The sequence below is a fragment of the Sander lucioperca genome, chromosome 4 (assembly GCF_008315115.2).
Source record: "Sander lucioperca isolate FBNREF2018 chromosome 4, SLUC_FBN_1.2, whole genome shotgun sequence".
NCBI classification, from domain to species: Eukaryota; Metazoa; Chordata; class Actinopteri; order Perciformes; family Percidae; genus Sander; species Sander lucioperca.
This window is the reverse complement of record NC_050176.1, coordinates 34,803,726-34,821,099: the sequence shown is the minus strand read 5'-3', so window position 1 is coordinate 34,821,099 and position 17,374 is coordinate 34,803,726. Positions and strand designations below refer to the sequence as shown.

The 17,374-nt window shown below is 38.9% G+C and overlaps 1 protein-coding gene and 1 long non-coding RNA gene across 5 annotated transcripts in view; one reads left to right on the top strand and one right to left on the bottom strand.

Annotated features, from left to right (window-relative positions):
• The first annotated feature begins 1,487 nt into the window (after positions 1 to 1,487).
• Positions 1,488 to 17,374, top strand: part of fbxw7 (F-box and WD repeat domain containing 7) — a 128,224-nt gene continuing 112,337 nt past the window's right edge. For 2 of the 4 annotated variants that reach the window (XM_031276763.2, XM_031276762.2), the window contains exons 1-2: positions 1,488 to 1,975; positions 15,080 to 15,229. The gene's annotated coding sequence lies outside the window, so the exon portion shown is untranslated. The remainder of the gene's footprint in view (positions 1,976 to 15,079; positions 15,230 to 17,374) is intronic. The other 2 variants (XM_031276765.2, XM_031276764.2) reach the window with 1 other exon arrangement.
• Positions 11,084 to 17,141, bottom strand: LOC116034209. Its single transcript, XR_004101031.1, has 3 exons — positions 17,130 to 17,141; positions 15,015 to 15,020; positions 11,084 to 11,176 (listed from the first exon to the last, which is right to left on the bottom strand). It is a non-coding gene; the product is annotated as an uncharacterized LOC116034209 (long non-coding RNA).

Sequence of the window (17,374 nt, the reverse complement as noted above, 5' to 3'; positions counted from 1 at the left end):
GAAATATTGAGATACAATCTCAATATTTCTAAAATCCTGACATAAACACATACAACATTGAGGATTATTCAGTATATTTTAATGTTTAGTGTCACTAACAAAACGACCAAAACAGCCTGAACGAGAACACAGTGAAAAACTCAGGCCTAGAGTTCAGATTTTTGTGAGGAGTCCACTTACGGGAGCCATTTCCATAAAAGCACGCAAAGTGAGGATATTTACAGTCGGTCTTTGTTTCAAGGGTCTTCTTTTCAGTTTTCATTGACCAGATGCCACTCTAAATTCCACACTCCTCAGGATCACATGTTTGGTGCTTAGTGATATCTCAGGGTTTCACACTCTCCCTGGAGGATCCAGATACAGGGCATAAAAATGACCATGAGCCAAAGCGTACCATGGTTGGCACAGCAGAGCATTGAGCAGCAGCAGTAGCAGCAGCAGCAGCACTCACACTAACTTGCTTATTTTTGCCTATGAATAAATGAGGCTCAACATGCTGGAAAGAACTAGGTTTAGGTTTTCTGCATGATTTCTGACACACCATGCAAATTTGGATTTGGAGTCTCTCCCCTCAAAATATATTAACATTTATATTTTTATCATAACAATAATGTTTTAAAACAGTGAATGGAAGGTATGATCAAAGCCTAAATGGTGTATACTAAAATAGACTAGAAATAAAAATGGCAATAATAGTAAAGAATAAAACACATAAAGGCAGATCTTTAATTTTATTTAGAAGATACTCCTTTTGTTTTTATGTAATTAAAAAATAAGAAGGAAAATGTGAAGTCTTACAGGAAAATAGTAAATATGGGTGTAATTTCAGAAAAGAAAAACATTTGTGAATAATTTGCAACTGTTTCAGCAATTCAAAAAGTCTTGTAATATTGCATATGGTCTATCTTATTTAATAAAAAGACATATCATTAATAATGTAAACCACAACCAATTTAAATCAGTGGTCTAGATAACATTGATTAAAATGCAATAATTAGCATATTTACAATACATTTCACAGCCAAATAGAGATCACTTCGAAGCATCTTGGAAATTATTTTGGAATCAATTCATTGAAGATAATACCTGGAATAAAAAATTTTCATTATCATATAAATATTGCATAGCCAATAAGGCTTGAGAAAGACATTTAAAAAATAAGACTTAACATGTTACCATCACTAATGTTTTTTATTCCATGTTTTATTGATATTGATGTTATTGTAGCCTACTTCTCGTAAAATGAAATTTTTTATGAGAATGTAGCCTATAGACTATGAAATTTTCAACATTATAAGCAAAATAATAAATAAATAAAATATAAATTAAATTAATTACATGTAAATTATTAAAATGTTCATGTTATTATTATTATATTAGTTATATCATATTTAAATATACCCACATATTAATACTTTTTGGACGTCATCCAGGGAGTATATTATTACATCATATTCGAGCGCCCAAGACCAAACAAAAACGTGCCATCATCATGTTGCGACAGCCATTCTCTCCAGTCGGTGGAGAGTCAGGAGACGAACAAACCGCGGTTGTTGAAGAGTCTGTGAACGGCAACTCACTCACAACTGACACGCTGTTTGCTCTCAGTGGATGTGTTCTCCCTCTTGTAATGGTCGCACGCCTTCACATGTCGCCCAGTGAAAGAACAGAGTCAAAGGGTCGACCAATACACGCGTCAATTTGACAGAGCAGCTAACGTTAGCAGTGTTTTACTAGCCAGCTAATGTAACACGAACTTGGCTTGTAGATTGCCTTGTAGAGGCTAGTTAGCTCCTCTAGCTAACCTGCTAGCTTCTGTTGGTTAGGTGCAAACACTTGACTTGCTGCTGGTGGGAAACCAAGAAACGAACATCGGAGCCTGTGGTGTTAGCTTCATCAAGCTCCAAAGGATATCTACGACCAGAAGGAATCACCGGAGAGGCCTGCTGTCTTTTTTCATCTCCACATTTCTGAGGTAAAACAATTAAAAAATCACAATGTGCAAGATCACAACTGGGGAATATTGTAGTAATGGACCAGTGAAAGTGGGCCTAGCATCAGCCAGCTAACGAATAGCTCGTTCGCTAGCTGAGTTAGCATTGCTAACGCTAGCCATCTTAACGCACTTCTGTTGATGTGGAGCTTGTTAGTGATTTGGAAGAAGTTACAGGTGTCAGATTCAGCTTGCGGTGGCTGGACGTATTGTGTCGTAATGTTTCCACCATTAATCAAAACACACAGATTGAGTTTGGTACCTGTATTGGCTAACCCCGTCACTAAAACTTTGCCTTTTAAACAAGCTGCACAAACTTGAGTCAGAAGCTGCAAAGTGCGTGGAGTTCAACCCGCATGCAACACTTTAATTAGCTATGTGATGAGCACAAACATGATAAGTGAGTTTCGTTTAGCTTGGCCATAGTGTCCCAAATAAAGGTGTAGGTGCACTTTAGGAACTGAATGATGGATCTTTCTCTGATAGTCTGTTCGCCAAATGCTCACCGACCCCATGCGAAGTTAACTAGTGCTTCACTTGTATAACGTTAGCTGAATCCAGATGTTCATAGGGGCACACGGATGACAGACATTCACGGGACAAAGACAACAGTTGGTAGGTTGTTTAGACCAGGGGTTCTCAAGGGGGGGGGGTAGGGTAGGGGCCCCCCAGGGGTTTGTTAGAAGTTTTCAGATTCATTAAAAATTACCATAATCATTTTAATTTACCATGATATAAAAAAATTATATTTGATGTTTGTCTAATATTTTTCTAATATATTTCTTTTGTGTTGTTCTTTCACATAACTAAGACTATAGAAGTGTAAGAATAGGCTACCTCAAATTATTCCAAGGGACATTATAAGGAGGTTCCCAGTATATTCTCTATCTCATAAGGGGTCCTTGGCTGAAAAAAGATGAAGAACCTCTGGTTTAGAGATTTGGGGTGCTAACCTTTTGGAAAACATGGTGGACTTCTCTGGTTTCGCAATGCACAGGAGCAAGTTTTACTCTTTAAGAAGGCAGCTGTTAAAGTAACGGTGGATTGTTTGAAAGGTCCAACAGTCTGTCCCTTATCTATACTCAGTTGTCACTTTGTTCAGTACACCTAGCAGAACTAAATCAGTCTACAACAAAGACATCCTAACTTATGAAGTTTATGATATCCAGTTTTGTTGAAATGGTGTGAGAGATTTTGTGATTTAACTTTATTGTCCTTTTTGGAATCAGTAATTTGTTTAGCTGTTAAATTGCTAGTGTTATAGTTACAAGTGCTTCTAATATTAAGTCAATGTTTGTTTATTTAAACGGGTGGTAAAATCTGTAATTTCTGTACGGATTTAGCTACCTCAACTGTAGGGTTGGGCGATGTCCCCTAAATTGGCAGTTGACGATGTTTACGGTATAACATGGCGATGGACGATGATATCGTCATGGGGTTAAGCACTTTATTTTACTATATCTCTTTACATAAATATTTTTTCTACTACTATGGGCTAACAGTTAACATAGAAACGATCAGACATACATTTAAATGCCCTCTGTAAATAGACAGTATTACATGACTATGCTGCCCTGCTGGTAGGGGCAGTTTTTTACAACTTGACCTATTTTCATGTAACTACGGTGCAGTAAAGTCAATCAGATGTCCGTGATCTGCGTAACTACAGTACAGTGGGACGTTTGCCTTCAACAGAGCGACAGTAATAACCTAATATACCATCGTTACTGAGATTAAACGACATTCTCGGTTATGTTTGCACTGAATAACGCATTCAATAAACCGAAACATAACTCTTGCAGCGCACATGAACAGATGCGCAATATTAGCTCACACATAAAATAGACTCTCGTGAATTAGCCTACTGTTGCTAACGTACATTCATAAATCCTGTATAACATCGTCCCGTACCTACAGGACATCAGACTTACTTATTGATGCATGCACACAGTAGTGTCGACAAACTTAGTCCAATGAGGGGAGAAAGGAAAGTGTGATAGCGTTCCACGTTAACGCTTTTTTCTCTCGCTCGAGACCGCTGTGTCCATCGTTACTAACAGGCAGAGCTACAGCTGACAGAGAGAGAGAGAGAGAATGTATCGCTACAGCCAATCCAGTCTGCTCAAAGCGATGGTCTTTTTCACAAATAGGTTGCACGTAAGGGGGAAAAAAGTAGCTTCCACTTAAGGGGCCCTATCTTGCACCCTGCGCAGCACAGCGCAAAGCCCGATGCAAGTGTCTTTGCTAGTTTAAGACCGACGCACTTGTCAATTTCCCGTCCAGCGCCCGTGACTAGGATTAGCGTGTGTCTGACAGGGTGGGGGGCCGTGGCATCACGATGGTGGCTCTCCATAGTGATGTTGGCCAACCATTGGCACAACCCTACTCAACTGTTGAGGATGAACCCAGTTTGATTTTTTGCTGCATTTACCACTCTGGTCTTCATATAATCTTCTGTAATGGAAGACCAGAACGACAACACAATTTGTCCTCTGCTGGTGTCAGACTTGTACTTCCAACATGTAGACCATCATTACATAATTATCATTTTTTGTTTTGTTGACTAACTTTAGTCAAAGACGCACCTGCACACATGACAAAGAATAATGAGGAATTTGGATAAGGTGTTTCCATGCTGCAGGATCTACATTATTGGAGTCATCCAGGTAGCCAATTTAGGTTTTTCAAAAGAGGGACAAGGTTTTATCAAGGTTTCGGATACCAGGATTTGATGTTTACATGTGCTACACATAACCGGGATAGTGCTAGGGTGTCACTATCAACCTGAATTTGACCCCATCCCTTCATGTCTAAAGTTTGAGTTAGTGAAATCTGTGGGCATGTTTTCACACAAACTTAATTCTGGAACTGTTCATAACACATTACTACTAAACATCAGAATTGCACAGAATCCCATTACATACATTAAGTACCAAATCAATTTTCAGTTTAATTTCTCTTCACACCCTGTTTCTCCCTTATTTAAGCATATGGTATCTCTTGCTTGTGCTGTTTTTCATAGTCTGGTCAAGTTAGTTAAGTTATAACTTCAACATCCCTAATATTGAAATACATTTCCTTCCCTAATAGAAAAGACGGTTGACTAAAGTGGTGTCCAACCCATGTTAAACCAAGGTCAGGAGGAGTGTTGTGAAGTCAGGTCAAATAAAACCCACTGACACCGCCAACACCGGTTTAACCTACTGCACTGTGTCACTGAGAAAGACGTTGTAGACTGGTGGCTCTTATTTCCTCTCCGGGAGAATACTGCTTCTCCACCCTCCCTGCTAGTTCACTGCCTTCACTTGACCTCTCAGGTCTGAGCCCGTCCTTGATGACATGGCTAGAATAAGAAGCATCTGTCTCTGAAGTCAAGACTGAAAACCAGTGTCCTACATCAAGGACTAAACTTTAATTTGGCTAGACTACAAAAAGTCAACCGATTCATGTGTGTGTTGTCTATGATAACAAACAACGAACATACAGGGAACACTCCACACAAATCTGTAGTGTTTTATTACACTAAGTAGGAGTTGAAAGCACTGTTGTCTTTACATTAGTCTTTTAACTTTTGAATTGGAGAGTGTCACAAAGCTGTGATAAGAAAAGAAGGAAAGAAAAAAGTAATACATGAGGCTTTTTTTCTGTCAGTTGTCTTTAGTATTTGGGGCAGTGTCTTTAAGGACAAAGTCAGATGAGAGTCATGTCTTGACACAAAATCATTGGGGCGAGAAATTGAAGTACCATTTATAACACAGATTGCAAAAGTTCAACTGCAACGGAACTTTTCTTTTTGCACAAGGTCCATGTGATGCACAGAGCCTAACGCTCAGTCAATAGACTCAATAGATACTTAACTGTTTACTTGTCAAATTTGATCTACAACTACTCCAACAAGGCTTTTCCTTATTAGATGCTTATAAAAAAGAACTTACTATCGTTATTGCTGGGTGTCAAATGAGTATATATAAATATAGACTAACTTTGTCTGTAATGTGCCATATATGTATGTATTTCCTTTCCAAGAGATTGTAGAAGAGATCTGTTGAGGACAACATGTTAGTCACAGTCACCAGAAATAAGTCTGTTTATTTGATTTAAAGCCAACATAGAAGAACCGCTTTTGTGGAGTTTTTTTTTTCTTTTTTTTTCTGGAATTCATCCGGTTCAGTTTCACCTTTTGGCTTGATAAAGCATTAATGTATTTAAACCTACATAACAAGACTGTGCGTCAGTAGGGTTGTTAAATGACCACAACTTTAGGAATTTATGTGGTGGCGTGAAGAATCCGTGAATTTAGGGTAAACTTGGGAAACCAATCTGTTGATTTGATGTCAAAGATTAATATTTGTATCACTTGTGTTGTGTTCTCATGGCATGTACAGTCTCATTACTGTTGGTCTGGTCACGGTCCAGTAACTGATAATTTTGCATCCTAGTGTTATGAATGGGAAAGACTGTTATTTACAAACCAGGCAGCTACAGTTCTTTTTATTAACCACAATGAGTCAAAATGCCCACTATGTGTCCCTTTTGAAAGTGTATGAGCAAGTATAGAACCCTTCAGGTCAACGTATGATGTTGTGTGGGACACACAATGTAAAGAAGTGAGGATAAGAGAATGCATGTACAAAAATAGGCTGACAATATTGAGACAACAATGGCATTGTTTCAGCTCACATAGATCAGTGTGATGAAATACCATTTTTCTGGCTGTGATTGTTGCTGCAAGGCCTTGGAGAGTGAGAGATGAGGGTATCCTAGACTTTGTTTGCAGAAAGCTTCACATTCCCACACTCCCGACTGTTGCTGTGTAACTGACCCCGGGGCCTTTCTAAAACCATTCTCATATGGACAGAGAGATATCCTGGCTTTAAAGCTCGTGTTTACAAAACATGAAGGGGGGTATGAGTGAGATGGGTTATTAAGGATATCAATAGAGGGGAAGTGTTTCAGGTGGCATACATTCCTGGAGACATGACTGGTCTTGGTAGCTCCATACTGAACTTTGTATAATTAAAAACAATCAAATCATGTGGCCGGGTTGGCTCAGTGGTAGAGCAGGCACCCATATACTGAGAGGTTTATGCCTTGATGCAGAGGTCCAGGGTTCGAATCCGACCTGTGACAATTTCCTGCATGTCTTCCCCCTCTCTCCCCTTTCTCACCTAGCTGTCCTATCAAATATAAAAAAAAGCCCAGAAAATAAACAATCAAAGCACATGCAGCACACTGCAGCATGTGTTACCTACATGCTGCAGTGAGACAAATAATAGCTTATAAACACTGTTTATTAAACTTATTTTGTGGCGCTGGGCTGATGAGATGTTTCCTGTAGGCAACCACATAACCCTTCTGAATGTTAACCCAGTTATGAAACAAATGTAATCTTAGATTGTTGGGGAAACTGCAACCGCATGTAAAAGGTTATGTGTGTTGACTGTTTGCTCTTGATTTGTAATACCCAGTTTGCTTTGTACTGCATCCCTCATCATTGTTAACTCTACTCTCTGGAATGATGAAATCTGTAGCACACGGTTATAGTGGGAGCTTTTTAAAACAAGGTGCAGCAACGACCGTTTTGACATAAAGGTTGTCTTCATCAGGGTCAGAAGAGGCAGTGGCAGTGTAGATGTTTCAATCTCTTGCCATACATTGGGATTACCCCCAAGTCAACAAGGATGGCAAGGACCATCTGGCTGATGGTCTTGGAGGAAATGGAAAAGACCAGGAGGATAAGGACTGAAGAGAGGAGCATCTGTGTTGAAGTGGATTGCTTTAGTAACGCGATGAGTGCAGTCTGATTGTAATGGGCAGTCCTCCAGGCCTTTTGGGACCCAAACCACTGTGTAGTGAAAGGGACAGTTGGATAATGCGTGATTCATGACATCCGCTGGATTGGGGGAATTGATGGTTAGTTTGATGAGCATCCACAGTCCAGAGAGGGGAAGGGATTGAAGACATAAGTTAGGTCTATTGGTCAAGATCAATTTGAGGATTTCATCCAGGTAGGGAGGCTTGAGAGAGCGAGACTACAATCAGTGGTAAAAAAGGCAGTTTGATTTTCAAGTGGTAAGTTTAGAGGAGAGACTGAAAGTGGGACGGGTTTTTTGAGTCTGGTTAAACGTGCCATTTTCCCCATCCAATTTAATGAATTCAGACAATCATGGGGTTATGTGGACAGATGTTCAGGTCTAGAGGAGAGAGGTCAGAAGCTTGTAAGAGGATGGTAGAAGAGATAAAAATGGTGTGTGTGTGTGTGTGTAACGGGGGAATGGAGAAGAAAACAAAACATGAAGAGGAGAAGCAAAAAGATTAGCAGAGACTCTACAAAAGTCCAGCCTGCTGTCAGCGTTGTGTGTTTGTGTGTGGGCAGAGGCACTTCAGAGAAAGTGAGATCAAGGAAAGAGGAAATTAAAGGGCTTTTCTGTGGGGAGGTCCAAATCACCTTGAAGAGAGCTGGATCTTCCATCTCCAGGAGAGCTCATGTAAATAAAATCTCTAAGAAACCCACCAAGTAGGACTTTGGGGCAACAGCATACAACAACATCAAGGAGGGTGAAAATAAAGGTTAGGCTGTAACTAGGTCAAATGTTTGGATGTTATAACACACACCTTAGGCCTTTTATCTTCCTTACCTCCTTCAGAGGAACTCCTGATGGCTGCAGCCAAAATCACTTCTTTGTTCACGCAATCACTACTCCTTAAGAAAAACCTTCAGTAGGTTACTTGCCCGTAGTGAGACGTAAATTAAGATTTTGGATTCTTATCAATCATCATTTTGCGGCATCACTGATTGTTATGCGACTCTAAACCTGTCATTTTCGCGTCTATAAAATTTAAGGCATTGCATTGTGGTATTTGAGGGCACCATAAAGAACATACATTTCACACTTGAGTTCAGACAATCAAATAAAAGGGTCGAGGGTAAATGGGGTGTGATTTTTGGAGCATATTTTTTTAGTTTTTGTCTCATGTTAGCTAGCTACTTGCTATCATTAGAAATGCAGCACACAGATCAAGTAGCGAAGCGGGTGATGACAGACTGATGACGGACTGGTTAACTTGCTGTCTCTTGTGTTGTCTTTTAAATACAGTGTCAATAAGCTTAAAGCAAGCATTCAATAGCTATTAAACAAAGGCAGCTGCAAGGTTATGATATTGTAACATCAAAGAAATCTGGGTTTGAGGTTGAAACCTTTTGTGTAAAGTTGTTAGTGTCACAGTAAAGGTTGTTGGTGTTTTTAATATTGTCCAATTTTAATTTGACATCGCTTTCTGTGTAACTTAAAATCACGATTAGACATTATTTTCCCTGTGATAATTTCCCTGAAAGTTCTCATTTCTTCACTGCGGTGCCTTTATCCGGCACTCATTGTTAGCTCTTCTCAAGCTCGCTAAAATAATTAAATTCCATATCTTTAAATTTAGTTTTTCATTGTTTGTTTTATTACATGCGTTCATCGTCCCAATTTCTCCATCTGTACTTCTATAATCAATCACATGATGGTATTTTTTGGGTCGGTCCTTCCTTAATATGCTTTCTTACTGAGTTTTCAGGATTAACTGGAGATTTACAGGCAACTACAGCCGAGCGTGGGTGCGTTCAGCAGTTGTGAGTGGCCCTCTGCTCTGCATCTGTGAGGCACAAGGAGTGCGTTAATAATTCAGTGCTGGGCTATGCAGCTCTGAGTTGGTTAATGAACACAGAGGAATCTCCCAGGCATATTGCTTTGATGTGGGCTATACTGTGAACGCTGTGTGACACAGTGTAGGCAGGGACAAAAGGAAGTCGCAGATTGGGACATAACAAGTCAACAGTTTCAAATGATGCTGTGGCAGACCATCTTAAACTGTCTAGTGAACACAGATAGGAGAATGGAGGAGAGTCTTTACCCTGTCCTAGGAGAGACACCTGCTTTGTGTCTGAGAACAAGCACATTTTTAACAGTTCAAATTTCCTGTCACTCATCACGTCTACAGGAACAGGTAATAAGACCTTCCAGCTGTATTGGTTTTGGACACATCAGGGCTCAACATAAAAAAAAACAAACCCCGGGGCCAGTGGATCAGAGTTTTGCTGGCCCCTTGTACATTTTTACTGGCCCTGAAAGAAATAATATAGGTGTGATTGGCAAAGGACAATAAAGCAGGAAAAAAAATACGCCACACCTACCATGAAGCTTCAGAAAATGGTTATAACCCAGCTTGCCACTGTATGTTGTGCAAATAAAGAAAAAAAAATGTATTTATACCTAATGCGCATATTCTTGTTTGATATTTCACTTTCTTACTAAATTAATGCTATATTTTTTACATGTATTAGTGTAAGCAAACTCCTCAAAAACATGGAAAATCCGTAATGATAACTAGATAGGCTACTTAACTAGAAAATGATCAGATTAGGTTCAGTTCACTAAGGAGTGATGGTTAAAGTCTTTGATTACTGAAACATGGTTGTAGTATGCAGCGTCCTGATTGGTGGAAAATGCTTGCAGGAAGAAAGGCCTGTTGTCAGGTAAAAATGTCACTGTCAAAGAGCCTGAAGCGAAAAGTTGTGGAAAACCATAGCTTTAATGAGGAATGGACCGATAAGCAGGCCACGCATTTGTCCTGTATGCCTCATTTGAAATAAGACAATGCTGTTGCAAAAGAATACAACCAGCAACAGCATCAAGAATGAAGAACGCAGACATGATGATGTCGTCATTCACGTGCATATTAAGTAGCCACATGTATCTGTTTTGGTCTTATAATACATCCATAGGTTTACCGCTCCAGCGGAGAGGATAGTTCGTTTAGACAGCAGCTAAGTTTACAAGATTTTGTCCAAAGTTCAAGATCCGTTGCAAACTAAGATAAACAGTTAGACTACAAACTGACATCTTTCATTTTAGCTTGTTTGTAAAAAGTCGCTATTTGCAGAGTAGAGCTGTGTTTGCACAGCGCGGTGGACAAGAGTGGACAGCGCAGACAGAGCAGACTGAAATATCGGTTTCTACATGTTTATGCCTGTAGAACAGGTAGGTGGTTATTGATAAGTATGGACTTTTTAATCATGGAGGTTTTATTGTAGGCTACTTACTGTAACGAGTGTAGTGTGTGCAGCGCGGGCGTCGCTGTTCAGAATCCCGTCTATCTTCCAAAATGCAACGCTTGTATCCAAATGAATTGTGTTTGAAGCTGCATGGCATTTTGCTGGTTTGGCTGGTCGTCGACTTTTGTTGGAAATTGCCGCAAACGAAACCGTTCATGCCATCATCGCCTTTCTCCACCCAGGTGTTCTGTGTTTTCCATGACACTAGGAAGGCCCTCTTAGCCCCACATTAGCTTCTTAGTTCTTTGACATTTTACCTAACATTCTAACTCACCTGAGGTGAAAATGTGAAATGGTAACATTCACACGCTTCGCGCCACTCTGTATGACGTTTGCTGATGCAGCAGACAGAGCCGCTTTCACTGGCCCGTGCGGGCCAATCAACTAGCCCGACATACTTTTTTACTGGCCCCGGGCCATCGAGCCATTGCTTATTGCCTGCACATCTCTCAGTAAATACGGTTCAGATTTGTTGTTTTGAATTGACAGTCATATCTCCGAGTCATTGATTAATCTATTAAATAAGTAACCAGTTTTTTAAATAATCAATAGTAATGAGGAATATGTAATTAATATTGTATATAATAATACTGTGTGATTTTATTTTCCTTAAATCATGAATTCAATATAAATATAGTACATTTTCTGTCAATTCAATTGAGAATCATTTTATAGATAGAAAAACTAAACCTCTCCTCAAATCAACTGAATTGACAAATCTGACAATTCAACCTCCTCACTTTAAACCTACAATAAACCTACTTTTTTTTGGGGGCATTTGAGGGCAGCGGGTTGTGAACACAGCATTGACAGTCACCTTTTTAAGTTTATACTGCCAAATGATCAGCAAATGGTTGTTTATTTACACATCCTGCAGTTACGGAGCAACATTATCATTCATTCGGAGTCCTGTTTCTGGCCATCTGATGACTGTTGGTCCGATATTCAATTTGCCTTTAGCTATGTTTGGTCTCTACTGCCTCCTGAGGGAAATATCTGGCTCTTCCTTAGCTGCTAAATGCTCCAATGTGTTCACCAGCTAGTCGCTAACTAACTGTGTCTGTCAGGCAGCAGAACAAACCGCAGAGAGCGTTGTGATAAAACCAAAACGGTGTGGCAAGACAGCTAAATAATGATCTGAAACTCACTATAAAGCTCCATAAAGTCTCTCTGTAGGTTCATTACTACGAGCGACCCCTTTCACATTGTCATTTGATACATTGTTGAAAAAATATTGATTATATTGCCTGTAAATCCAATGTTGCCTCAAGCAGTTCTACTCATGTATTGGTTGTTCAGTTAATCAGTGGTCTAATAAGCTGTGATATAGTTATGATTTAATGACATCTCTGATCTCTAATGTCTATTGTCTAAAATACCCAGTAGTTGCAGCCCTAATGCGTTAAGACTGATGGCAAACATGGGTTTTTAACCTCGTCACAATGTCACTGTGAAAGGGATATATATGACATGTAGCTCTCCACCCAACACAGATCCATCTCCAGCCTATCAGAGGCTCTGGGGCTTTCAGCTCAGACCTTTTCTATCTTGCCATAACACAATTGCATCTCTTCACTGCCACCCACAACCCATTCCCTCTCAAATGCCTACCAGTCCTTCTCTGAGACTGCAGCAGAGGTGCAGGATGAAAACCATTTGAAAGGGGGCCTCTCCCAACAGAGGTCCTGTTGGCATGGAAACGGCTGTCTATGTGAATGGAGGCTTCTTTTACACGCCTGGTCAGAGGTTTCCCACTGTCTCGTGCCGGTCCAAGAGGGCCCTTTCAGACTTATTACAAGCAAACATTTACAAGTTCACCAAAAACCTGTTTTTTTTTTTTTTTTTTTGTTACAGCTTAACTGTTGATTGTATGTGTGATTGTGTTTCTGCAGGTCTTGCGTAGCTTCCACATTATGTGAACACTAGAGTGCTCTTCTTCATTCATTCATCTGCTGTTCATGCAGATTGTATAGGTGCGATGTGGAGCTAAAGTTTAGCGAAATGGACATTCAAAATATTGCTTGATCAAACAAGGAGTCCTCTTTGTTTCTCCTGTATTTTTGTCAGCGCAACCAGTACAAATTCTCACAGGATTTCTCTGAACTGGTTCCATGGCATGGTGGTGTTGATTCAAAAATCCGACTAGACTTTTCTGATGAGTGACTATATATATTTTTTTAACAAATACTTTGGGAAATATATTATTTAATCCTTCTGTTTAGCGATGTGCCTTTAGTTGATTAGTCGACTAATCTGTGGTTTTCCAGCTCAATAAGCTTTTTCCTTTTACAGAAAAACAATAGCTGCACCTCTAGCATCACACACATGATTGTGACTTTAATAAACACTAGAATTACAGAGATTTTTCTACATGAGTGCATTAATTTGTGGATGGACAATCGTACAGCTGTGGCAGATGTGTTTGTAGGAAGCAACCTACTGAATGAAGAGATGGAAATGTTGGTCAGATTAAAGTTAAATGCAGGTTAAAATGGAAGGAGGAAGAAAAACAAACAGTGATTGCCGTCATAAAAAACAAAAGCGCTTTGCTTTTACAATCCTGATCACTCATCCAAATATTATAGTGTCCCTACCTGCCACTGTAAAGTCAAATGTTGAATAGCTACAAATTAGTAATTAGCTGGCATTTCATCAGCCCAATAAGTGTCAGGAAGGGCAAAGCCACTAATGATATGTTGGCTGATGTTGGTTTTCTATACAGTCAGCTAGGTTATTTTTCTAAATTAGTCCATGATTAGAGGTCTTGATGGAAAAACAGCAAGTGTGTAGGAGGACAGCGAACCACTGAGCTAATTATTCATTTCCAAATTCAGTTTAATCAACTTAAAAGCCAATGTCACTTTATTCTGTCCTTTTCTTTGCCACACAGCTGGCACACTCTTCATAGTCTGCCCTTCATACAGTTTTGAAATTATGATTTAAAGTGTGGTAGCACTGTTTTAAATATTTTCTCCCATAAATGTGCAAAAACAACCTAACCATTTGTGGCAATTAAGTCTAAATCCCATTCTATTTACTCTGCTTGTGGTTTCAACACAATCTTTTAGTTTTTCGTAGTTCAGTTAGCCAACATAGAAACTGCCTAGAAATTGTCTGTTTAAAGTTATGTAGACCACAGTTCTCTGGCCCATTATTTACTCTTTATCAAAATTGAAGTAGGTTGGGCCACGCTTACTGTAGCTTGAAAATGCATCCCATGATCCCAAGTTGACCGCTTTAAGTAGACATGAATGCATCCAAAATGCATGAATGTGTTGTGTTCAGATTTCTCCGGCTCTATATAAAGACAGTTTTGCTACTATACCTACTTTTAAGTTGATTTATAGTCTTTATTCTGTAAACTGCATCTGACCGTTTTCCTCCTTAGATCAAAGTTCAATATTAGATTATTTTGGTGTGATAAAGAAGTAAAGGCACTATAGGAATGTGTTGCATTGTCATGGTAGGATATCCTCCCTCAGACTTGACCTGTATGGCTTTCCATTGGGGACGCAGGCAGCTGGCGGCTCAGTTAAAGTGCCTTTAAGTCTATTAGAGAGGATAATCCTTGAGGGAGAGTTGCAGTGAACAGAAGGAGCAGGCAGAACAGTCTGTCAATTCACTTTCCTCACTTTTGCCATCTGATTGTGTCCCTTGTACATCCCCTCCCGATGCAGCCGAATCCTTCTCCAACACATGATCTCCATATGCTTTCTTCATTACTCCCTAAAAGGAGAGATGGCCTCTCTAAACAAAACCTAGAAAATAGAGAAAAACAATGACGTGACCTCAAAGTTTTAGCTCTGCTCCAAAGAAATTTGCCATAAGCGGTCTCTAAGTTGCAATTTTTTACATAACGAGATGAAAGTTAACGGGCATGTTTTGTTTATTCCTCTGTTGTTGCTGTGTATTTTTTTAACCCACAGTTTTCTCACCTTTTTAATTGCAATTTTTTTTTTTTTTTTTTTTTTTTTTTACATCTTCTCTAGCCTCCCACCTTCCACCTTCAGTGCCTCTGGCTCAGTCGGTGGCTCAGCATCACTTCAAAAGGGAAGGTCTGCGGTGCTGCAGATAACACGCTGTACCCCCAAGCACCGGCAAGCTTTTCCAGAGCCCCTTCGCAGTCCCTCGACTGACAGGTTTGGCCCCTTCTCTGTCTTGTAGAAAACCGTTTCTGCTGCTCTTGTTTCTTTGCTGCTCTTTCAAGTGTTGCAACTGCCGTGTTTCCTCTACTAGCTCTCTGGCTCTTGTCCTGTAGAGCCCCAGGCCTTAAGGTACACTTGAATTACATTGTCGCCTCGCAGCATTTGTGTATACTCAACATGACAAGATGAAAGGAATAACTTTATAGATTAGTCGGAGTATTATGGCCTATAGCATAGTTGGAGTCTGTGAAAATATCCATATGTGCATGTTTTGTTCAAAAGGATGCCTAGATGGTTTAACTTTTTACCATGTAGTTTTGACTACTTATAATTTATTTTTTATTACGTATACAAAATAGTTATACATATTTATCAAGATATTTGGCACTAAATGTCATGTTTCATGTTATGTTACTATACTTTTGTTTACATTTGGGTCACAGATTGACAGAGCTGATATGGATCCAAAATTGGTTTATTTTCTTAAATTGACACATACCCACTCTGCATTAGAGATGTTGTATAAGCCATAACTTTTTGCAATTGCTTTTCTAAAATATTTTAATATATCCACAGTATCCATTAGGCTACTTATTTAAAACAATAATGTATTTTACTAGGATCAGTGTTTGATTACATCTTGCCTTACCTTCTGCATGCCTCCTGTAAATATATAACATAGCAATTAGATCAAATATTCCTGTTTTACTTACAGGGTGATCTTGTGATTGGCAGTTTGATTCAGGAGCAATTACTTTTTTCTCTTTGACTTTCCAAATAACTTAATTCACTAATGGGCCAAGCTGTATGAACACTACATCAATATAATGAGTCTGACACTACTCTTTTACAAGTTGAAAAATAAAAGTACACTTTAAACTTCCTTAAAAATGACAAATAATTTTTCAAACATTTTACTTATATGTTGTAAATTCTGTTTTGGCAAATTCTAATTTGTGTATTTGAGCTAAAAAAAATAAATAAATAAAAAATGTAATGGACAACGGATGGCTGCTCTATGTTATATGAGTACTAAAGTATTTTCTAATGCTCAAAGTCATGGCATCTATGGGCTTATCGGTGTTTCCATGGTAGCGGCACGTTGCTGCTCAGGTTCGTCATGATTTCCTCTGGGATGAAACACCTTAATCTGCTCTCTAAGAACATCTTTGTCCGTCTGTGGATTTCTGTGGCACTGACTGTCTCTAGGGAAGAAAGACTTTTTCACAAGCGTGTCTTCCATGTAATCAGAAGCCGGATAAATCTAACAAAATGTACCATTAATAATATAAAAGTACCACCTGATCTCATGTAGAGAGAATAAGAATCGTGAAAGAGAGTATGTGAAGTTCAGTGAAACCCCTGATTATAAGCTCTACTAAACTGTTGGACTAGTTGTTGGCATAACAGGAAAAGGAAGCGATTATATCACACGCTGAACAAAAGATTACTCGCCTTTGAAGACATTATGTTCATCTTTGTTATGTTTGACTGGCAGTAGACACATATTGGTGTATGTCCCTCTCAGTATCATGCAAATGTATCATTCATCCTTTAAATTATAGGATATAGAAAATACGAATAAAAAGCTTCTTTAGACCTGCTATTTATCTCACTAAATGTGATATTTACATGGTGTTTACTTTTCATTATGGCTCATTATTTGTAGCTATTGAAAACCAGTTAACAATAAACTAGCTTCCATTGCAATAGCATTTGCATTCAGTTTGGTGTGCTGTGAAATTCACATATTTACATTTATAAATTCATACAGAGAAAGCCGACTTTTCAGACTTCACTATGGATCATTGCTTTTCTCTGCAATTTGTTAGAACATTGGGCTCCATCACATCTGCAGACTGAATGATGATGTGATGCAAATTAGGCACGAGACAAAATATCAAATCAAATTTTGTGATAAAGATAAAAAACATGGCCTACTGTATCTTATGCATATTTGTGTATCATATTGACTTGGCATAACATGTTAAACAATGTTGTGAATCTTTGCAGAAAAGAACAGTACATAGGAGAAAAGAATAACTTTAAAGTTAAAAAATCTCAACTGAGCCAGCCTCTCACAACTGTAATGGAAACGTATTGAAATAATTTGTTGTTGTTGCAGTAATGACATTAATC